The sequence below is a fragment of the Papio anubis genome, chromosome 18 (genome assembly GCF_008728515.1).
Source record: "Papio anubis isolate 15944 chromosome 18, Panubis1.0, whole genome shotgun sequence".
Lineage (NCBI taxonomy): Eukaryota > Metazoa > Chordata > Mammalia > Primates > Cercopithecidae > Papio > Papio anubis.
In genome coordinates, this window is record NC_044993.1 from 8,637,557 (window position 1) to 8,662,337 (window position 24,781).

Consider the following 24,781-nt stretch of genomic DNA (forward strand, 5'->3'; position numbering starts at 1 on the left):
CCCTCCTCTGAAAGCTTCATCCCAGAGTGGCACCTGCCTGTATGAGATGTCTGTTGGACAAGGAGCCCTTTTATTGTTTTCTATTATTTTTATTTTTGACTCATGTGACTGGATGGGTTTTATTATTATTATTTTTTAAAGATTATTCTACTGTCATATGTTTCCACAATGAAAGAGGATCATTTTTAAAGAGTACAGATTTTGGCTGGGCACAGTGGCTCATGCCTGTAATCCCAGGACTTTGTAAGGCTGAGGTGAGAGGACTGCTTGAGCCCAGGAGTTCAAGACCATTCTGGGCAACATAGTGAGACCTCATCTCTATTTAAAACAACAACAACAACAACAACAACAAAAAACGAACAAATACAAAGAATACAGGTTTTTCTCAGCAGGTGGCAGAGGATACACAATGGCTAAGAGGACAGAAAAAGAGACTTTCTGAAATATAAGCATGGACCATTTCAGACTTCCATAAAATGTGATCCTTTCCAAAGCCCATGAAAAAATGAATTGCTGTACAAAGTCTTCAAACATCTGAAGGTTAAATAACAAAACTTTAATTATGGTTTAAATTAAGATACTTACATCTGCCCCTGACACTTTCCCATCATCCTATCCTGCCCTTAACGTCCCTCAATACCATTTCTGCCTGCCCAATTCCTACCCGTCTTTGAAAGATCGGTTCTAATGCCAGCTGTTCTACAGGTTTTTCCTAGATCATTCCATCATGCCACAGGCTGCACCTCCGCCCTTACCTCTTTGCAGGTAAAAATAAATTCCTGTTATAAATTTCCCCAGCACTTTATCAGTAACTTTATTATGACATATGGGATATCAAGTTCTGGCCTACATTATGGTATTTCTGTATTTCCTTTACTAAACCCCAAGTTCCTTAAGGCTGGAGCCCTCTTTATCACTGTATGCTTACAATCAGCCCAGCAGTTTACAAAGTGAAGATGATGTTCAATGATCACATGTACAATAAACTTGGAGCTGACAGTGGTCTTTAAACACTCAAGTCTTTAAATGTGGAGCGCTGTCACATATGACTTTTTCTGATGACCTCAGGTACAACAAAGCTGAACCAGACCAAAAATTAGGAAGAACTTTTAATAACTGTATCTGTACAACACTGAAAGGATTAAGGCCCAGTGCTTCTCAAACTTTGATGCTCATACAAATCAACAGGCAACTTGTCAAAACAAGGTTTTTCTGATTCAGAAGGTTGGCGATGTGGCCTGAGTGCCTGCCTTTGTAATGAGCTCTTGGGTGATGAGGATTCTGTCGGTCTTCAAACCACTCTTTGAGTAGCAAGGGGTTAATATGTGCTTCTCCAATTATCTGTGCTATGTTTTTTGTATTTCCAATTAATCCCAGATGAATATTTTGTAAAACATAATGACTTAATTCCTAGATAAATAAAATTCAACAGACATAAATTACTCTGTCAGACTGCTAACAGAGTCTCTAAACTCTTGTGCTTCTATGACCACGGGCAGGTAACAATTTGCAGACCATCACCAGCCTGCACATGACATCTTAGTAGCATCAGGCTGGATGATCATCTATCTGTCTGCCAAGAATGAAGTGAAAGTTGGAAATCAGGGCCTCTAAAAGCCCTTCCTTCCAGTCGTGGATTGTAAGAGTCACTCAAACCTACTGGGAAGCAGTCTTGCTCCACAGCCTTCTGCTATTCACAGCCATTTCTCTCCCGCATTTCTGGGACAGTCACCATTCCTTTCTAATTTTGTAACTACACAAACTTGTTCTTATTCTTACTGTCTTCACTTTTCCCCCAACTCCCCAACTTAAATCTCTATATACCTTTTGTTTTATTCCATTGTTTTGCATTTCTTTCCTTCCATATACCTTCATTTTTCTAATACCTACCAAAACATTTTCGCCTTAGATTTCCCTTTTTTATCTAGAATTTTCTCATCTTGCACTTTGTTTTTATCTCTGCCACATATAACTGAGAAGTCAATGAACTGTACTGAATGAGTAATGAATAATAATCATTTAAAAAGAGCTAAGCTAAAGGGTTAATAACTGATCATTTTTTCCTTGAGTGAGCCTACAAATCAACAGGCCTTTTCTACGTTCTCCGTCCCCACCTCAGAAGGCTACAGGATCACACATGTAAATTTGTTGGAAGTCTTAATATTCTTTTATTATTACATGATTTCAATTTACAAACTCTCCTAGAAAATGCAGCAACCTTAAAATACCACCTTGACAATTTTACAACACTCTTAAAAAAATTAGAAACAATTGAGAGTATTATAAAAATGGATCTCAGGTGTTCAAATACAAATACCATGCATGACACATTGTTCCCAGCTTTCCGTTTCTAGGGGAAGACATTTCCCCTCTCTGCCCTGTTGCTCAACTATAAACAGAAGAGATTAAGATGATTTGCAATCTTTTCCATCCCTGAACATTTCTTGACTGAGCTGCTGAAACGAGCTATATAGAATTACTGCAGAGACTCAGCCCCGAGACCTACCCTAGTAAGTCTTCGAGGCTTAACTCTGGCCAAATCAATCAGTACTCGAGGATTTATAATATACTTCTTGCACATCATGTGGTCCAAATTTATTTTTCTCCCAAGCACCCATCCTCTGGCCAAACTTTTAAAAAAAATTTTCTGTTCTATTACAGTAGAACAGAAAATAAAACAATATTCATTTTATTTTCTTGACAATATGGAAAAAAAGGACATAAGAAAAGTCACTGACTACCAGCTAAAAAAGAAGTTGGTATCCATGTTCCAGTGGATACCAAAAAAAAAAAATCCAAAGTTTTACATCCATGAAAGGGGTCTACAACTTGTAAGTAACTAAAATTGAACCAAAGTCATCCACTGGGTACATACAGTCCTCTTCTTGCTTCCAAACTGCTGGAAAAGTTCAATGTGTCTAAATGCCACAACAAACCACCCAGGTAATAGGCCTGGTCGTTGTCTTCTAAGAATCATTTTAGACGTGACTGAATGGGGTGTGACGTAACAGTGATAGAGAGTAAGTCTTCGTGACTTTTCTTCCCCTCTGATGTAAAAGCTTGTCTCCAATAGAAGCAAAGAAACATATTTAAATAGAAAACAAGAGAATGTAATGTTGAAGAAGTCAAGATTTGCAGAAATTTGCGGGTGATTCATGGGCATTACTCATACAATTTCAAATGAATCATGTCATCATGTCACCTTGGATTGTGTCGCTACCAGGAACGGACTCTGAGATATTTGAAGAGGGGCCTGTGTAGCTTCTTCCTGTACCCACTTACACCAAACTAATAATTCATATTCCCATGGGGAATTTGTTTCACAGATGCCTTCCAACTGCTTTTTTGTCTTCAGGAGCTCCTGAAAATAGACATTCAGGGAAGAGGATTTTTAGGGCAGTGAAACCACTCTGGGTGATACTGTAATAGTGGATCTGTGTCATGACACATTTGTCCAAACCCACAGAAGGCATACCACCAAGAGTGAACCCTGATGTCGACTACAATCTTTGAGTGACAACGATGTGCCAATGTAGGTTCAGGAATTGTAACAAATGTATACCACCCTCGTGTGGGATATTGATAATGGGGGAGGCTGTGCACGGGTAGGGATGGGGGTACATGGGATATATTTGTACCTTCCTCTCAGTTTTGCTGTGAACGTAAAGTTGCTCTGAAAAATAAAGCTTTTGGCATGGTGGCTCACACCTACCAATCCCAACACTTTTGGAGGTCAAGGTGGGAGAATTGCTTGAGCCCAGGAGTTTGAGACCAGCCTGGACAACAGCGTGAGACCTCCTCTCTACAAATAAAATAAAATAAAATAAATTAGCCAGTTGGGGTGGTGTGCACATCTGTGGTCCAAGCTACTTAAGAGGCTGAGGTAGGAGGATCACTTGAGCCCAGGAGGTCGACGCTGCAGTGAGCTGTGATCATGCCACTGCACTTCAGCCTGGGCAACAGAGTGAGACCCTATCTCAAAATAAATAAATACATAAAAATAAAAAATAAAAGGATCTTTTTAGTACCCATTCAACTTAAACGAAATATCAATTTGCAGTTAATGTTTCCATTAACAGATGGCCTTGTCTCACACAAGCCTTTACAGCCCACTTTTGTGGGTGGGAAAACATCAACCCCTCTATCTCACAGTTCCTGCCATCCAAGAATTCCATCTACATGGAAAAAGAGCATTTCCACAGATGTCTGAGACACAACCAGAGGTCTCAGAGGGAAACCCAAGGAAGCCCCTCATCAGGCAGTGGGGTGTGGACTGGGTGTCAGGGGCCTAGAGGTGAGCTGCCCTCTGTACAGCTCCATGAGCTACGCAGGCTAATACCAAGGTGCTCTCCCCACTGGACAAAGCCACGTTAGTGGAGTGCTGAGGGGAGGAGAGAGCAACAACACACAGGATGGTCTTGGTGACCTGCCTGGGAACCGCCATCAGCCTCACACTGGAGCACTGAGAGCAAAGGGGATAAGGCAGGGGAAGGGGAGGAAATGCAGGGACCTGCAGGGGGCACCTCCTCTCACTGAGCTCAGAGCTGGACTCTTTACTATTTCCTTTCATTTTCCTCTATTCATTTCTCTCTGCCACCAATTCTTTTTACCTAGATTATGGTTTTTACTCACCATAAACACTTTTTCCCTCATACAGATCTTAGAATCATTTGAATGGACTTTTTTTTTTTTTGAGACAGAGTCTCATTCTGTTGCCCAGGCTGGAGTGCAATGGCGTGATTTTGGCTCACTGCAACCTCTGTCTCCCGGGTTCAAGCGATTCTCCTGCCTCAGCCTCATGAGTAGCTGGGATTGCAAGTGTGCACCACCGCACCCAGCTAATTTTTGTATTTTTAGTAGAGAGGGGATTTCACCATGTTGGGCAGGCTCATCTCGAACTCTTGACCTCAAGTGATCCGCCCACCTGGGTCTCCCAAAGGGCTGGGATTACAGGGGTGAACTACCATGCCCGGCCACGTATTTTTAGTAGACACAAGATTTCACCATGTTGTCCAGGCTGGTCTTGAACTCCTGACCTCAGGTGATCTGCCCGACTCAGCCTCCGAAAGTGCTGGGATTACAGGCGTGAGCCACTGTGCCCGGCCATTTGAATGGATTTTAAGAGTAGTTCCCCAGTCTGCCTTCTCAGAATGTTCAGGAGAGCTTTATAAAAAAACAGATTCCTAGGCTCCAAACTAGGCCAATCAAATCCAGTCCAAGCATGTGCATGTTAAAAAAGTTCCCAGCTTGTCCTGACCTCCTCCATGCCTGGAACACCATCCCTCCACCCACCACCACCACCACCCCATAGTCACACAGTTTAATCCTTCCCTGGATCCAGGTCTCTGCTCCAATAATACCTCCAAAGAGCAGCCAAGGTACCCGCCATGTCTAAAACAACAAGCTTCCAACCCCCTTCCCTTGCTTTATTTTTCCATAGAATTTATCACCATCTAGTATGATGCATTTGTTTAATGTCAATATCCATGAAAATAGGGACTTTGTTTTGTTTCCTGCTCTATCCCCATACCAAATAAAATGGTACTGAACGGGCACTTGATAAATATGAATTGACTTGATAAGTGAGCACAGAGCCAGCTTAAAGAACCAGTAGATTTTAATATCGTGATGTTGGTGACTATTCTCATGTGGTTCTGTAGTCAAATGGCCACACTATTTAGAATGGCATCATGAACTGGCTGAGCGGTTGTGAGCTTTTCCACACTCCATCCCGCTGCTTTGTCCTCCATGAGAAGGGGATTCTTTCTCTCCATATCAACCCAGGGTGTGCTGGACAGTCAGCAGTTCAATTCAATGCTCAAATGTTCCACTATCCACAGCTGCCTGAATGTCCCCAGCGCAATAATCCGAATGGGAACTGGACTCTAGGGCTGGCTACAGGAGGAGGCTTTCATTTGGGAATAAAATAGTCGTACATCATCTCAGCCCGCTTCTCTGCTCTCTACTCAACATCACACATGCCCTGTCTGGGAAGATTCGGAGATGCAATGTAGTGAAAAGTCAGGAAAGGTTTCAGGAAAATCAAGGGTTTACTGTCCAGGTATCTTCATCCCACCAACCAACAACACAGTAACGAAGGTGACGGAGACCCACCTTCACAAGGGAGGTGCAGAAGCAACTCCCAGGAGGCCACAGCCACAGTCCTATCCTTCCCCAACAGCCTCCCTTCCCCCAACTATATAACACAGGCAGATCCACAGAAACCTTTCCATTCTCCTCTTGATATCACATCATCCACTCTGAAGAGGAAATATAATGTAGCATTTTGTATTTAGCTTTGCTCTGCGTAACCATGTCCAATTACATCTGTATCTGGAAGAAATATGAGAATAGCAATTATGTATCTTTGAGAGTCATGTGATTTGAAGAAAGGAGAAATTTATCTCAAGGAAGGTTATGTTTTCAGAAAAGAGAACATGGTAAGTGTGACTTACAAATGAAATGGGAAGACAGTGCAATGAAACTTTTGCAGAGTGTGCATGTGTTTGGGGGACAGGAAGCAGGAAGACAGCAGTCACAGAGCACCCCGGGACTGTAGACGTGCACAACTATAAGTCACAACTGGACCAGGGAGGAACGCAGCCACCCCTAGAGGGAGAGCTACAAAGTGTAACCAAACCAGTGAAAACTGGATTGGTGGATAGGTGGTTTGTTTTGTGTAGCTAGCCTCCTCACTGCACCAGGTGAGATATTAGGTACTAAGTATGGATTCGGAAATAAGATCTCAACTAGTTGGTAGTCTCCGCCCTTGAAGAGCTGACAAACTTTTACTTCTAACCATAGACTTAATGTCAACGAAATGAAATGCTATGAATCATTTCTGGTTTGGATTTTAATCCAGTCATGTAAGCCTCTAGCATTATGTTTCATGATATAAAGTATCCACTGTGTTCCATAAATCCTTTTCCCCCCAGGCTGCTCATAGCCTATTCTTCCCCAGTTGTCCCTAATTAGTAAATGGTACTATTTTCTACCCACCTGCTTAAGTCTAAAATTTCAGAGTCCACCTATTAAATACAGAAGGAATGACTGAGTTATAAAATAAAAGTGGATACTAAAACTGGTGAATGCAGGTTGGTGAAGAATGGGATATTTACATAATCTCAAAGTGTTGCTCCCACAAATTATTAATTATAAAAAGAAAAATAGATTAATCTAGTGGAGTACTTTTTTTTGGCGGGGCGGGGGGGGATGGAGTCTTGCTCTGTTGCCCAGGCTGGAGCGGAGCGGAGTGGAGTGGAGTGTGATCTCGGCTCACTGCAATCTCCGCCTCTTGGGTTCAAGCGATTCTCCTACCTCAGCCTCCCAAGTAGCTGGGACTACAGGCACATGCCACCATGCCCGGCTTATTTTTTTTGTATTTTTGGTAGAGATGGGGTTTCACCGTGTTAGCCAGGATGATCTCGATCTTCTGACCTTGTGATCCGCCTGCCTCGGCCTCCCAAAGTGCTGGGATTAAGCCACTGCGCTTGGCCCTAAACCTAGAGGATACCTCTTAAATCACGTGATCAAACTGAACAATACCCATGTTGGGACAAACGAACATCACGGGTCTCCTGATACGATGCACCGAAGAGGACATGGTATCAATTTCGTGGCGTTCTTGCCAAAAATGCACCCCTCCCACCCAACTTAATCATAAGAAACCAAGCAAACCCAAGACAAAGGATATTCTATAAAAAAACTGACCAGTACCCACCAGAAGAGCTATGGTCATGAAAGACAAGGAAAGACTGAGGAACCACCACAGATTGGAGACCAAGGAGACAAGACATTTGTAAGCACTGTGGAGCAGGCGTGTGCTATGTACAAGAGAGGGCAGAATCAGCTCTCGGGAGAGTGGTCACAGGAGGCTTCACAGAGATGGCACCCAACTCGGGTTGGCTGAGCACTTGCAGGCATACTTGGAGGGAAAGCAAGTACACCAAGGAAGGGGGACAGCAAAATCATTAGAGTAAAAGACTACATCCCAGGTGTGAAAGTTGATCATACAAACTGGGCCATTCTAGTCACACCCAATTAAATCTGAGTCAAGGACCAGGGTAAAAAGCATTTAGGGCACATAGCTCCTGCTCCAGGAACTAACTTTTCCACAAGACCAGCTGCTGAAACAGCCTGCTGCAACCCCACAGCCAGTCTGACCTGGTAGCTTGCTGAAATGACTTGCCATGTCTCCAACTGGTTTATCCACCACTGTTGCTTCCCAGTTCCTGAAAGCTTCTCTAGAGTTCATGAGTTTTCTTTATCTTTTTCTTTTGTCTTTTTTTTTTTTTTTGAGACAGATTTTCACTCTCGTTGCCCAGACTGAAGTGCAATGGCATGATCTTGGCTCACAGCAACCTCCGCCTCCCAGGTTCAAGAGATTCTTCTGCCTCAACCTTCCGAGTAGCTGAGATTACACGCATGTGCCACCATGCCCGGCTAATTTTGTATTTTTAGTAGAGACAGGTTCCTCCATGTTGGTCAGGCTGGTCTCAAACTCCCGCCCTCAGGTGATCCACCCACCTTGACCTCCCAAAGTGCTCGGATTATAGGCATGAGCCACCGCGCCCAGCCTTCCAAGAGTTTTCTTTCAGAATATGTCCCAGTCTTCTCTTTGTTCTTCTGACATATTGAAGACCACCCAGTCTGGGCATATGTCCCAAAATGTAATTGTTGCTTCCCAAATAAACCGTTTTAAATTTAGAGATTTGCTCTATATTGTATACGACTTCAACAAAGGAATGAGAGAATGCAAGGAATTTGGCAAAGCTAGAGAGCGGAATGCAGCCATGTGTATGAGGGGACAGGGTGGGATATGGGGAAGAGCTGTTCCTGAAGGACTTCCCACAAACAAACTTGGACTTCGCCTTGAGGGAAATGGAGCCGCTCCTTCAGAATCTGGTTTTCTTTTTTTCACCTATTGATTTTGAAAAAATTTTAGATTCTAAAAAAAGTTTTAAAAAATTGTACTGAGTTCCTTCGCACCCTACAATTATCCAAACTCAGAAATAAATATTGTTACAGAACTACTAATTACACTATATGCTTTATTCGAGTATCACCACTTTCTCCCCTGCAGTGTCCTTTCTCTGTTCTGGGATCCAATCTAGTCCCAACCTGCAGTTAGCTGTCATGTCTCTAATTGGTGACAGTTTGTCCTTCCTTCCTTGTCTTTGATGACCTTAACACTTCGATGTGCACTGGTCAATTACTTCGCAACTCGTTCCTCAACTGGGATTTGTCTTTCTTCTTTTTTGGAGACATGGTCTCTGTTGCCCAGGGTAGAGTGCAGTGATACGAGCACAGCTCACTGCAGCCTCAAACTTCCAGGCTCAAGTGCTCCTCCTCCCTCAGCCTTCTGAGTAGCTGGGACTACAGGTATGCGCCACCATGCCTGACTAATTTTTAAAGTTTTTGTAAAGATGGGGTCTTGCTATGTTACCCAGGTTGGTCTAGACTCCTGGGCTTCAGCAACCCTCCTGCTTCAGCCTCATACCTGCCAGGATTACAGGCTTGAGCCACCATGCTTGTTCTGTTTAACTTCTCATAATTCCACTGAGGTTATGCATTTTTAGCAGACACACTACAAAAATGACCTTGTATCCTTGTCTGTATCATATCAGGGAGAACATGATATTGCTATGTCTTGTTACTAGTGATGTTGAACTTTGTCACTTGGTTAAAGTGGTGCCTGTCGGGTTTCTCCACTGTTAAGTTACAATTTTTCCCTTTGTAATAAGTATACACAAGGAGATAATTTGAGAATATATAAATATCTTTTTCTCCTCAAAATCTCACCCTTTTTGTAGCCATCAGTAGATCTTGTCTGCTACAATAACTGTGGTATTTCAATGATGATTTCTATCCTCTATTCCTTCTACATATACACATTGAAATTCTTTTATAAGAAAGACCCATCTCCTCTCCTCCATTTATTAGTTTATTCATCCATTTATTCATTTATCCATGCACAGGCACATGGGTGTTTATCTTATTCTCTGGAGTAGAATGCAATGTTATATTGTTATTTATTTTCTTGCTCACATTGCTGAAGCACTGGCCTCCGGGAGTCCCTTCCGGGTGGCTCCTGTGCCCTGCACAAAGCCTCTGTCTTCTGAGTTCCTCAGTGCTTTCTGGCACAAAATGCTCCAGCCTCTTTGTGTCTTTTTCCTGCCCCAGCACTGAATCAGCCACGTCTCTGGAGATTAGAGTTTTAAACATTATCCAATTACATTCTAGAAACACCACTCTGGCGGCAGCAGTGTGGAGACTGATGGGGGCTGAGCAGGGAGGCAGACGGACCAGTGAGAGGTCCTGCCACAAGTCAGAACTGATGGAAGCTGGCACTTGAGCATGGGCAGGGCCAGTGGCAATGGTGAAGAGGAGACAGATTCCAGAGATGTGAGAGGTAGAAACGAGAGGCATGGGCATCAATTAGATGCTGAGAGTGAGGGAGGTGGTGGTATCTCTATTGCCTCCTAGATTTCTCCTGGGGAGTCTGGTAGTATATTAACCCACGAAGTCAATGGAGGACAGCCCACTGGCGGGGGAAGGGAGCTAGGCTGACTGGGTTTAAGGTGGCCATGTAGCGGGCTTGGTATCAGCGGGTGTGGGGCTCAGGAGAGAGGTCAAGGCAGTAGCATCTCTGGGGTGGATGAGATCACCATGGGAGAGTGCAGGGTGAGGATGGAATCTTATGCCTAATCAAGGAATAGGAACAGATGAGGAGGAGAGCTAGAAAAGCAAGCTGTGGGCAACATGGGACAAAAGGTGCCATAGAAGCCTTGAGAGACTGAGTATCAACAAAATGTATTAACAAAAAGATCTAACAGTGATAAATACAGCAGACAGGTCAAGATAAACACGTTTTCACTTGATTTGGCAATTATACATAGCAATTTTTTAAAGAATAGTTTTAATGGAGTCGTAAGACAAAAGCCTAACTGCAGATTGAACAAAAACCAGGAACCGAGACTGTGCACAAGATAGAGATATTATTCTTTCAAGAAGCCTGGTTGCAAGGTCAGGGAAATTATGCACTTGTTAGAAGAGGATGTTTGCTTTTTTCTTTTTTTTCTAATATAAGTAGAGAGTTTATCTGGCCACATTTGAGGACTGCAACCCAGGAACACCGATTCCAGTTGCCCTGAATGAATCTATGCTTCCTCTGTTTGCTTTTAACAGATGCGTTTGTTCAACATTTGCACATCTCCTACATGCCAGGCATTGGGAAAGATGAGCAGACTTTTCTGCTGGGGCAAAGAATCCAGGAGAGAAGGAAAAAATATAGAGGAGAAGGAAGAGAATAAACAACAGGAGAAAAAGGGTGGAGGAAGAGGAGATGAGAGAGTCAGGGAGGATAGGCCTTGACTATCAATCTTTGCTCTACAGAAGACTGGCATATAAATCATCATTAGGTCTAATTAGCGTTTTAAACATGATCTTCAGAGTTACAAGATTTTATGCCCAGATTTTAAAAAATCTAATACTGCAGATGAAAGGGTGACAAATTATAACCTGCTGCCTGTTTAGCCATGGAGATAGAAACGGTTGTTATATTTTTAAAAGGCTGTTAAAACAAAAACAAAGAAGAATATGTGACCAAGACCACGGGGCTTGCAAAGCACAAAATTATTTCTGACCCTTCAGAGAAAAAGTCTGCCAATCCCCGCTCTGAATGTTTTTACAATAGCAAACACACAACATTTAAAAATCCAGTCTAACAGATATGTGAAATAACAATTTTTGAGAAATCATTTCCAAAAGTGATGAAGTAATGCTGATAGATCTTAAAAAATGGTGACAGATCTAAAAAAAAAAAAACATAAGTAAGACACACACTGCTAGGGTCTTTATATGATAAGACAGTTTTCCGGGACAGTAACCTGGCTTCATGTAACAAACAACAAATCTGTTTCTACCTTCAGACCTGGGATATAGTCTCCAAAGTAGGTTTACCTGTACTCACAAAAAAATACAAAAAGAACCCAAACTCTTTTTCTGATTTGTTTATGGTGGCATGATTCAGAAGGAAAAAACCCTACAAATTAAATGGCAAATGGAATGATATTTCTGAAGCATATAATATGAAATAGTAATATGACATAATAACAGCTATTAAAAATGACAACTATGGGCATTACACTGAGATACGAGAGAGATGTAAAATGAATTCAAGTAAAAAGATGAACCGTAAATAATATGTAAATACAGATTTCAACTACTTCAACTGTAACTATACATTAAGTACACTGTTCAGAAATTGAGGGCAACATAAACTAAGCTCCAGTGTAATTTCCCTTTTGTGTGTATAAAATAGATTTTTAAAATGTAAATCCAGTTCATGTAATTTTGAAAGTGAAGCAGTCAATAAAATTTTTCTCTTATAAGACAAGTTTTGAAAATGCATGTTAAAATTTTAAGAGTTCAAAGACGATTAAAATGATGATGCAGCAACTTGTGAAGCCAAGAAATTCTGCTTGAATGAAACAAGCCTGGTTCCTTGTTCTGGTCACACCCTGACCTTTTGGAAAGGTACATAAAAGAAAGGCATTCATGCCACAACCTGTCAAACAGTTCTAGATTTTCTACTTTGGTGTTCTATTTCAGAGGCTATTCAGAGGCTCTTTCTACCTAACCTTAAGACCCCATGCAAATGAGCATCTCAAGAACAAGCCCCTTCACTCTGGGGGGTACTCTTATAAGTCTCCCCTATCTAATTAAAAACAGGCTCATCTTTTTTTTTTTTTTTTTGCTACAGTACACAAGCAGCACTTTAGATACCATAGGAGCTCCATATTTCAGAAGTGAGTTCACGTTTCTACTCACTTTCCATTTTCTCTTGCCCAATGTAGAGAGTTACAAGGAAGATAAAATGTTGTGCCTTTTCGAAGAAAGTAGACCTCCTAAATGAATCCAAAAGGAAGGCAGGAATTCATGTGAATTTATCATTGTCTTTGTACTCGTCCTTTTTGTGTAGTTCAAACCGAGGCATTAAGTGAGTGTTAAGAGACTGCCTCCTTTTTCCTTTTTTAGAAAGCAGATAGTGGGTGTAGGGGAAACAAAAACTACAGCCCCCAACACACCCCTCCAGTTCCCTTTAATAAAAGAGAGGCAGCTCCAGGATGAACTTCCCGTTAGCATCTTTAAGCTCTGTCTGAAAACCACCTTTTTGCTTCTGGCGCCTCCTTAATTTATAATCCACTGCTATAACTTCTCCAAACAACTTGAAGCTGAAAATGCCTTCCAAAATGTTGTCAAGGAAATGAATGCTTCTCAATTAATTCTTTAGTCATGTTGAGACAAAACGCTCTCTCATCGGAGCTACTCTTTCTGAATAAAGAATTCGGTCTCTTCTTCTCTCAGCTTTCTTGGCATCAGAAATTGAAATCGTGGGCGCTGACCATGCCATCTAAAACAGTCCAAAATTAAGACTCTAAACTCTGTTGTAAAATGGTTTATTCTGTCCCTTTGCCCTACCCCACAAACGTATTCAGCTACATACTAAAATGTTATGGCAGAAAGTTCAACCTTACTTGGAAGTAGTATATTCAGCATCCTGAACTCTGACCTTTTACTTTTTTCGGCAGGACAGTCATGCACCATGTAATGACGTTTCAGTCCCTGATGGATAGCATATACAACAGTGGACCCGTAAGATTATCGTGCCGTATTTTTACTGTGGTTTTTCTATGTTTAGATACACAAAATATACTTACTGCTGTGTTAAAACTGCCTACAGTGTTCAGTACAGTCATATGCTGTATAGGTCTGTGGCCTGGGAGCAACAGACTACACCAGATAGTCCAGGCATGTAGTAGGCTATGCCCTCTAGGTTTGTACACTCTGTGATGTTCGAACAGTGACAAAATTGCCCCATGATGTATTTCTCAGAATGTATTGGTGCCATTAAGCAATGCTGACTGTACATACATATCACAGACAACTCAATTATCTTTTTTTTTTTTTTGAGATGGAGTTTCACTCTTGTTGCCCAGGCTAGAATGCAACAGTGCGATCTCGGCTCACTGCAACCTCCGCCTCCCGGGTTCAAACACTTCTCCTGCCTCAGCCTCCCGAGTAGCTGGGATTACATGCATGTGCCACCACGCCCGGCTAATTTCTTTTTTGTATTTTTAGTAGAGACGGTGTTTCTCCATGTTGGTCAGGCTGGTCTCGAACTCCTGACCTCAGGTGATCTGCCCGCCTTGGCCTCCCAAAGTGCTGGGATTATAGGCGTGAGCCACGGCGACCGGCCAACTCAATTATCTTACATATGAAAGTTCTGCTTACGGACTGTGCCCCAGGCCCTGGACATAAAAGATGATGGGCTTGAAAATTACCCAGTCCATATGTCTACTGGTTTTCCACACTAAATGAAAGGCGATGATGCATGCCTTGCTGGAGGCACACACCATGAACTAAAGGAGCCTGCTGGAGGGAGTGATTATTTGGCAGAGTTGGAAAAATCTTACAGAGAAAGAGATACTTGAACTGGGCCTTGAAGGATGAATATGAAATTATCTGCCAAGCAAGAGAAGGAAGTCAAGGAAGGCAGAGAGACAAGACACACATGCAGAAAGCAAAACACATTCACAGACAGGTGAAGTACTCTGCAGAGCTGTCAAGGACTAGAAGAATATAATTAAGGTGTTTAAACAGCAATGTTAACTCAAATTCAACACATCTAAGACAGACTGTTATCTCTGCGACTTTCCCTAGGCAGCCAGGCTCAAAACCTGTTGTCTCTTTTTTCTTCATTCTTAGTTCTCATGTTCAATTAGCATTCAGTTGATTTCCTCCCTAATTCTGGAGACCCACTGCCACCTTGGTGCCTAGGACACTGTCCCAGTGTGCTGCTCTCAATCGGTCTAGTAGCTCCATGTTCATCCCTTCCTGGTCCTGTAGATACACAGCAACTAAATACCTTCTTAAAGTAGGGCTTCAGCATAGTACTAGTCTTTCATGATCACCAACTGATGATAAAGTAAAAATCTAAACCAATAACCCAGTATGCTAGAATATGTCTTACCTTCCTCCCAGCCACTGTTTCTATTCACTACCCTGAACATGTGCCTGATGTTCCTACATTTATCCTTTGTTCTGCCTCAATGGCCCTGCTGTCCCCTTTCACCCACCCTACTCCTACTCATCCTCTCCAAGGCTGTGTTCAAACACCATTTCCTCCATATGTGATCGTCCAAGTAGTTCTTCCCTTCACAATTCCTACAGCTAGAAGTATCTGTATAATTAAAATAGCTTTTGTTCTATACTCTGTTTTTTCACAACTAAGCTGTAAAACTTGAGAGCAGACTCTGTATTTCACTAATCTTTCTACACTGTCCTGACTTTAATGCCCACAGTAAGTGTGATGAACATCATCTGTTGGTGACGATGAAGAAGGCGACAGCATGCCTGGGAGCCATCCTTGGCTGTGAGCCATCCCTGGTCTGCCCTTTTCCTCACCAACATGTCTTGGTGCCAAATGTCTGTAATCCAGCTGCTGTGTCCACCTCCACTGCCAAACCCTGGCCCAGGCCATCCCACTTTCCATCTGAACAACTGCAGTGCCCGCTGAAATGGCCACTGATTCCACTCTTGGCTTTTATAGAGCACACCCAGCAGCAATACATTGGAGTGACTTTAAAACAATGTACAAACAAGATGCTATATTCCTCTTTTAGAATACATCACTGCCCATCCATAGCCCCTGGATTTAGAAAAAGCCTAAATTCTCTATCAGACTCAACTATGCCATAAATTGCATTTTTGTCCCTTTCTCACACCCCACCACCTCCCCAGCCAGCTCCACATGGCAGCAGAAGTTTCATCTTCTTTGGAAGCAGTCTAAATGCCAGCTCTAACTCAGGGACCAAAGGCCTTCCCAGCCTCTCATCTGTGTCGATGCCATCCCACCCTTTCCTCACCACTCCCAGGTATGTGATGCTCTGTTCCCAGAGAGGCCTGACCTGGTCCTGGTGCCACCCCTGGTCCTGGTGCCTCCCCCTGCTCTTCTCGTGCCTAGGCCTCTTCCTTCCTCAGATCTCAGCTTCAATGGCACCACCTCGGAGCAGGGATCCCGTCACCCAGGCCACAGGGGCAGCCATGCCCATCCTCTGTGGACTTCCTTCAGTGCACTCATATGGCTTTGTAATTAGATCTCTTTACCACTCACCTTCCCAGGTAGCCCCCATGGATGCTGGCACCCCATCTAGAAAGGTCAATGAACAAACGAGCATATTAGAGAGGCTTAGCCAAGAACTGATGTTCTCTACTTAAAGAAAGTCGTTTCTGTAAATGTGATTAATTGCGGTAACTACTATAATAGTAAATGGTCAAATCAGCCAATTAAATTCTTTTAGGGCAGACTATCAGAAGTGTCTACTCTGATAAACACAGCAAATCTATTCTCTGCTCATTTTTGAGATTCTGAAACTACCCATAACACAGGGATGTTCTAAAAAAAAATAAGTGAAATCGAACATAATCTTTAAATCTTTAGTTTTATGTTTATTTCCTTCTCCGGCCCCACAGAGATAGAAAAATAAATAGACTGACATAGGTCTCCACATACTGTGTTAGTTTTGATACTCTTTGTGGGAGATCACTGAATACATGCTCCAGTGGCAGGTAGTACAAGAGGATGGAATCCCGGAAGGTGCAATCCTCTGTAAGTGACTGAAATGGAGGCTCCAGGAGGGCAGTGGCCTTGCCAGTTGGTTGCTGCTATCTTGCTAGTACACAGCCACTGCTGAGATGTCTCCAGTTATCTCCTCTGCATGTGTTGAATGACTACACCTGTAATCAACTCCCTAAACAACACCCTAATTATATATAAGGCCCCTTTACTGTGAAGAAACAATGCACAGTATATCTCAGTAACCTTAGACAATGCTAATTCTTGAACTGTAATCTACTGTTGGTAAACACATCCCCACAGCATATGGGTTAAGGCACTGATGACATTTCTTAAGGATGTCCCAAGACCTGTGATGACGGTGAATATTTTCATAACACCTTTTCTAATCACTATGAAAGGAAATGGTAACTTATTTTGCTCACGCCCCCCACTCAGCGGGTGATAAAAATGAGATGTCCATTCCTTTCCTACCAACAGCTGGGGTTACAATTTTTAGGCGGGAAATAAAGTTGATAGCTTTGATAGCACAAGACAGTAGCTGTTAAGGAGCCCAAGCAGGAGAACAAACCAACCCACCAAAAATCCCGAGAGAAGTCTCTCATCTGTTATAGTAAGTGTCAAATCCCTGTACCAACTTTCATGTAAGGAAGAGAAGCTAGAAGTTGTGGGAAACTATTCCCTTGACTAACCAAATGGAAGACTATATAATTAGCCAATGGGTCCTGCTGGCTTCCAGCTCCATCACTGAAGTAGACTGGGCGCTGTGGCATGGAGAGGAGAATGGCAAACACGAATATCAGGGGCCTTTCTAAGGATTTTCATTGTCCTTCAAAATCCCACTGTCCTTACACTTCTGGCTTCACTTCTAGCAAATGTTCTCTGTGGGTTAGAAGACTCATATCAAACTTACAGCCTAAATGTGAGGTTTCAGTATGAAGTGTCTTACAATTCAGGGACTGATCAATATAAACAATTTAAGTAACAAAAGTGCAAATATTTTGAGCTCAGTAATTAAACAATTTAATATTATTCAGAGGCGTAGGCAGTTGTTACTGATGAATGCTAATATGACCATAAAACTACGTTTCAAAATATATCTACTCATATTAATATGTTACCATAAAAATCACAAGCATCAAATGGTCTTTAAAATTGTTCTTAAAAACAGAAACACTTTGTAGTTGAGAGAACCACAAAATATCTACGAGCAAAAATATACATTTAAGTTTCTATAAAAACTCAACTTCAAAAAAACCCCAAAGATATTTAATTGGTCTATATTCCATTATTCAACAGTCACCTTTTAAAAACTAGTCCTCCCAAATGTCCATCAGTGACAGATTGGATTAAGAAAATGTGGCACATATACACCATGGAATACTATGCAGCCATAAAAAAGGATGAGTTTGTGTCCTTTGTAGGGACATGGATGCAGCTGGAAACCATCATTCTTAGCAAACTATCACAAGAACAGAAAACCAAACACCACATGTTCTTACTCATAGGTGGGAACTGAACAATGAGATCACTTGGACTCAGGAAGGGGAACATCACACACCGGGGCCTATCATGGGGAGGGGGGAGGGGGGAGGGATTGCATTGGGAGTTATACCTGATGTAAATGACGAGTTGATGGGTGCAGCAGACCAACATGGCACAAGTATACATATGTAACAAACCTGCACGTTATGCACATGTACCCTACAACTTAAAGTATAATAATAATAAATAAATTAAAAAAAATAAAATAAAAAAAATAAAGATGAAAAAAATAAATAAAAAAAATAAAAAAAAATAAAAACTAGTCCTCCCATCTTCCATTTATGATATGCATTGGCATATCTAGGGCTTTACTGGCAGAAAGCCCTCTAGGCTTTACTCTACTGAAATGGAGGGCAGTGGCCTTGCCAGTTGGTTGCCATCATCTTGCTGGTACCTACCCGCTGCTGAGATGTCTTATCTCCTGTGTATGTGGTGAACACTGGAGATAACTAACAAAACATTTCGCCAATATCTTATTTTCCCTGAGTATCCCATTTTTCTAATTTATTTGAACAGAGGAAAAGTCCAAATCCCTTCACTATAATAGCAAATGGCAAAGCACTACGTATTTCTATTTCGCAGTATTTCTGTAACAATTTTATGAGAAATTAGGGCATTCACCATTTATTCCCAGAGAGAAATGGATGCAGCAAACATCTGACCATCATTCTATGGCTAAGTCACTCTTTGGCCCTAAGTACTTAGGAAGATGATTTAACTCTGCTTTTCCGAGCACCAGGATCAGGAACTCTGGCAGAGTGTCCAGGCATCTAGATGCACATAGAATCTTTATGCTCCACAGAGCCAGAGCTGCCACCTTTACCTGAGCCTTTGATTTTCTTCCTTCTTTGGATTCATTGTGGCTTAGGAGGCAGAGGACCCACGGGAAGCACTCAAATGCAAGGTCGCAACCATAGTCTGCCACTTGTCACACCCCACACCCCCGCATCTCCACCCTTAACCCAGAATTCAAACTCACAAATCATTCATTTATATTACAGCTTTAGTACACAAAATGATAGTCTTGTATCTTTCAGAAGGATGATGCAACCCTGTGAAGAACTTACTGCATGGCACTCATAGGCCAAAGGAACCCTTATTTGTCCTAATTATGTTTTCTTTACAAATTATAAATAGATTTTAAGTCCCACTTTGATATCATAAGAACTCGTTAACACTTTAAACAATGGATAAGGCGGTTTTATAAACTGGATGCTTAGTCTATATCATCCAAATATAAATCCTAAGGAACCAGAATTTCTATGTGGAAGAGCATTTTACTTCAATCCTAAATTATATAACAAAAACTAATTTAAGAACATTGAAGGAGACGTCACAGGAGAAAATGCAAACTATAATAAGAGGCAGAAGTAAAAACAGTATAGGTAAACGAGTGAGGACTTATCCACTAGAGAAATTAACCAGAGCTAGGTTTTACTTCTATTACATTACTATTACTCACAGTAACAATCCTCGGGAAAGTTCTATGATAAATCTGAACACCCCACACTTCCCTTTATGCTAGAGTCATTAGTCTAACAAGAATTTTATTGATTTGTTTCATCATTTGAAACCTTCCAAAAACCTCCCAGAATTAGAACATCTACTACTACCAATAGTGACAACCACTGTGTTATATAAAATAAACAAACATCTTTAAACTGACATGAGTAATCTGTGTTAAACTGAAATTTACAAGTGCTCAGTTTCCTTAGAAGCCTGGATAAAATATGTCTTTGATCTTCTGAAACTGAACATAGTTATTATCACTTTTGAAAAACTCAGTAAGAATAGGGTTTAATCAAACAAGGTTGTGATTACAAAAAAGAAAAAAGGAAAAAAAGAAAAGGAAAATCATTGAGAACCATTTAACTATCAAGACCTTCTGGACAAATTTCATCTTCGGAGTAGTTGTTAGGAATGCCTTATAATAAGTAGATAAAAACGAAGTCTAGATCCCTTAAAAGAGACTCAGGCCCAGCTTATTCTCCATCACCATAAGAGTACAAGAAATAGGTAATGTCAATTTGATTTTAAGAGGGCTCAGGATTTGAAAAGAGACTCAGAAATTGGAGCTTCTAACCCCTGAGCACTAAGAAACTTCACAGGCTACAATCACTATTCAAGATCCTTATGACAATCATTCGGGAGCTGCTATGGAAGACTATCAACTCGAAGCACAAGCGGAGAAAAGATTATCAAAATATTGTAAAGTAAGCAAAACATTATTAACTGAGCATTACTGCGAAATCACTTTGCTTCACAGCCAGACTTTCATTACCAGGGAACGCTTAGTAGATGCTGCTGCCTCGGTAGTGTATTTTCAGCATTAACAGGGAAGCAAAGAATCTAAAAAGAGGCTGTGCAGTTATTCATATAAATTAATCAAGAAAAGTAAACTGGGAATGAAAAGCAGCCTCTGCACACACCACATAGTACTCATGGACTTTAGTGCCCATGTGACATTAAACTACAGTGTATGTTTCAGATATTCAAAATAATAATAATAATAATAATAATAATGTCCATGTTACTATGAAACTTGGACCTCCTACAGAGATCATATTGGTTTCCTTAAGTAGTTTCATCAGCATCATCTATGAGTCAAACTTTATATTTAAATGGCAAAACAGGCTCATCAATAATTAAGCCTTGGAACATACCCAGATTAATAGCATAAAACAAATGCTTGTTGCGATACAACTCTACAGGCCTGGATTTATACAACGGAATACCCAATAAAGTTCTATATGACAGGGGAAGAGAAATGCTTTAACATTAACATAAAACAAAACTTTAAATGATACAATAAAGCTATAAAAACAGAAACAGGTCCTCCTCCTCACAACACATACACGAGAGGCAAAACAAAAATAGCACAGAGCTACATAACTTAGACTTAAAGGGGATTTGCTGTCCATGTAGCCCAACCACCTCAACTGACAGATAAGGAAGCTAGAGCCCAGAAAATTTGCTCACGATGACCTAGGCTGGATTTGAGGCCCAACGTCTCACTCTATCCTCACTAGACCTCAAAAAATAAGAGGGGGGAAAAAAGCCATTTACATTCTTAGCTGACTCATCATAGGATCTAAAAATCTTAGGAATCTTTTTTTCTTTTTCTCTCCAGGACTGAAAGCTAAACAAACTTTTGTTGCAATAGGTTTCAAGAAAACCCTAAATTTTACAAGTGACCACAGGACTGGGAACCTGTACAGAGCCACCACAATGTCATAGCAGTTCACTTTCAAATCCTTTTCACACACATTACTCCCCAAGAACCACAGCTCTGGAGAGAAATGGGTCTGAACTTTGCATCAGATCAATGGGACTGTGCCAGAATCGGAAGAGCCTCAGACATGAAGCAGAGCAAACTGTAATACTCAAAAGAAAAATAAATTTCCTGCAAGCCCCAGGGAGCTTTCCCCGGAAGGTCTCAGAGTTGCTGAGAAAGGAAAGACTCTGTGGGTGCTTATGACTACGAATTCAGTTTTGCCATTCTTATAAAGGTTGTTAGCTACTTTTTTTTTTTTTTTAACCTAAGAGACAGGGTCTCACTCTGTCGCCCAGACACGCTGCAGTGCAGTGGCAGTCATAGCTCACTGCATCCTGGAACTCAGGGGTCAAGGGATCCTCCTGCCTTAGCCTCCCAAAGTGCTGTAATTACAGCCATGAGCCACTGTGCCCAGCCTGTCAACTACTTTTGGTTTAGTTTCCCCAACAAACCAAAGAGAAAATCTCACCCAGGAACCAAAAGGAGGAAAAGCTTTGGGAAAGGAGCATGCTGGGAAAGGGGCATGCACGCCATTTACTGAGCTGAGGGACCCCAGGAGGTCCTGCCTCCTTCCTGGAGCAGCTGCACCCTAGGGCTGCATGACACATGCTCTCTACATAACCTGGGAATGCCAGTCCTCTGTGAGCTGATCATGAGGGTGTGCTGCCAAAGTTGAGTTTTCGGGCTTTTTCCTTTTATATTTAAAATCTTTCTAATATGGTATGATTGTTAAGGGAGTCAGCAGGAAAAACAAAAGCTAGATCAAAGATAAAGTAGAGTAAAAGATTAAACCAGTAAGTCAAAAGACTTTTCCATATTAAGTAGATAGTATGCCAAACAAAGTTACTTTAATTCCCAGTGTGACAGAGTTGGACTGGCTCCCTTCGCTGGGCACATAGTAAGCAACAGATAATACTGCTCCTATTTTTTTTATGTATATGATTTATTACTGTACACACTGGGTCTATGTTGCCCAGGCTAGTCTGGAACTCCTGGCCTCAAATGATCCTCCCACCTCCACCTCTCATAATGCTAGGATTACAGGTGTGAGCTACCATGCCAGGTCATAACATTGCTTCTAAACCATAGAATGACACCAGCACTTATGTCAGTTACCAACACTAGGCCAAACACAGACATTAAACAAAATCAGAATTTCATAAAACTTCAGAGATAACCAAACTTTTGAACATCCAATTCACAGATTAATGACATCACAGATCTAAATGCTTAAGTTTCAAAAGGGAAAGATAAGAAACATCAAGTTCTAGAATACATAAATACATTTTGTTTCAATATAATTCTCTAAAGGGCTATTCAAACAAAACAAATACATTATAAAAGCCTAATATTACTGGTATTAAAATTACCAGTAAAAATAAAAAATTAACAAATTTATTTCTAGTCAGTAATACAGATTCGTCAAATTACTTTGAAACAGCTTTGAAATTGATAATTTTAAAAAAATCTCAAGACATTCTATCACTTCAAAAGCCAAATAAACTTTAAGCAATTAATCTGTCACTGATGAAACACGTATTGACTGATTCATGTTTACCTACAAAATGTAAAAAAAAAATCTGCCTTGCCTTTAAAGATGGTTGAAAATGGAAACCAAAATGAGACAGTATATAAAAGTGCTTGATAAGCATTTTAATTATAAGATACTGTAAGCCAGCTAACAGAGTTTACACAGAGAGAACAGTGAAATACAAGTGATGCTCTAACTTGGTAGGGTAAGAGTAGTTAGAAGGCTAGGTGCAATTAATTCGGAGTCTAATTCTAGTTCAACCATTAAGTACTAATAACCTCATAACACAAGTCACTAAAGTCCACTGAGCCCCTATTTTCTTATTTAGAAAGTGAAAGAACTGGACTAGAGATACTTCCTAATTCAATGGGTACTACCTTTGAAAACCTGGGAACAGACCTATGATGTGTCAAAACACTATTACATATTTCTTCACAGGTGGGTCAGTGATTAAATGAGAAGACTCATTTTTATCCCTCACTCATCAGATTAGTGAGCTGAAGCCTTGTCATCTACCAGCAACTCACAGCTAACATGAGTAAAAGCTGGAAGCACAAAGCTGGTCTTCAAACTCTGAACCCAGTGCGTTTCTCAATTAGGTATAACTCAGTGTCTATCTACTATGAAAATGTAATGGAGTCAATTTGCTAATGTCCGAATTTGCTGTGGTAGAAAGAAAGGCATTCATTCATTCAATACATTAACTGATAGGCACTGTTCTTTCTGGGTGCAAAGAGTAAAGCAGTGGATAAAAGAAAACACCGCCGGGTACCATGGCTCACGCCTGTAATCCCAGCACTTTGGGAGGCCGAGGAGGGCAGATCACGAGGTCAGGAGTTCGAGACCAGACTGGCCAACATGGTAAAACCCCGTCTCTACTAAAAATACAAAAATTATCCGCGCGTGGTAGTGGGTGTTTATAATCCCAGCTACTTGGGAGGCTGAGGCAGGAGAATCGCTTGAAACTGGAAGGCGGAGGTTGCAGTGAGCCGAGATCACACCACTGCACTCCAGCCTGGGCGAAAGAGTGAAACGCCGTTTCAAAAAACAAAACAAAACACCACGACCTCATAGAGCTCACACTGTGGTTGGGAAAGACCACCAACGTAAATGTGTAAAATACGGGGTACATCATAGTGGTAAGTGCTACGGAGAAAAATGAACAAGGATAGCAAGCAAGGACAAGGCGATTTGCAATTTACTTCTTTTAAGCCAAACGGATGCCATTTAAAGAACTGTAACAATAACGCATCTAAAGTAGTTTTCTTCAGCATTTTCCCAAACAGGGAAGATGGTCTGCTGATTCCAATTTGAGATTGGTTGCTCAAACCTCTGAACTGCCAGCTAGAAGCTGTCTGTCACATTAGCAATCCCAATTCTGTACTAACGATGATACCTCAGCCTCCACTCCCGCCCCGCCACCACTCCACACCCCCCACCGCCAAAGAGCCCAAATGGATTTATAAAACAAATCCAGGAGAAACCAGAAGTTACAAGAGCGCTTGAACTGCTTCTAAGTTACCACAAATGTCTCCCCAGTTCAAAGGTTAAAGTGCAGCGTTTGTGGTGGTTTTGCTGGGACAAAGCGCTAAGAATACACATCATTTTGCTTTTTCTGACCTGTCAATTGTAGTGATATTCTCTACCATTAGCCTATATTTAACCAGCTTACTAGGCAGTTTCTCCAGTTTTTAGCATTCCCCCCTTCCCTTTTATTAAAACAGCAATCTAGTTTGCAAGAAGGTTGCTAAAAGAAAAGATAGCCTCCTGCAAGATCTGATATACTTGTATA

The 24,781-nt window shown here is 41.3% G+C and overlaps 1 protein-coding gene across 3 annotated transcripts in view; it reads right to left on the minus strand.

The window, feature by feature from the left end:
* Positions 1-24,781, minus strand: part of GAN (gigaxonin) — a 67,121-nt gene that overhangs the window by 41,177 nt on the left and 1,163 nt on the right. The window lies entirely within an intron of this gene.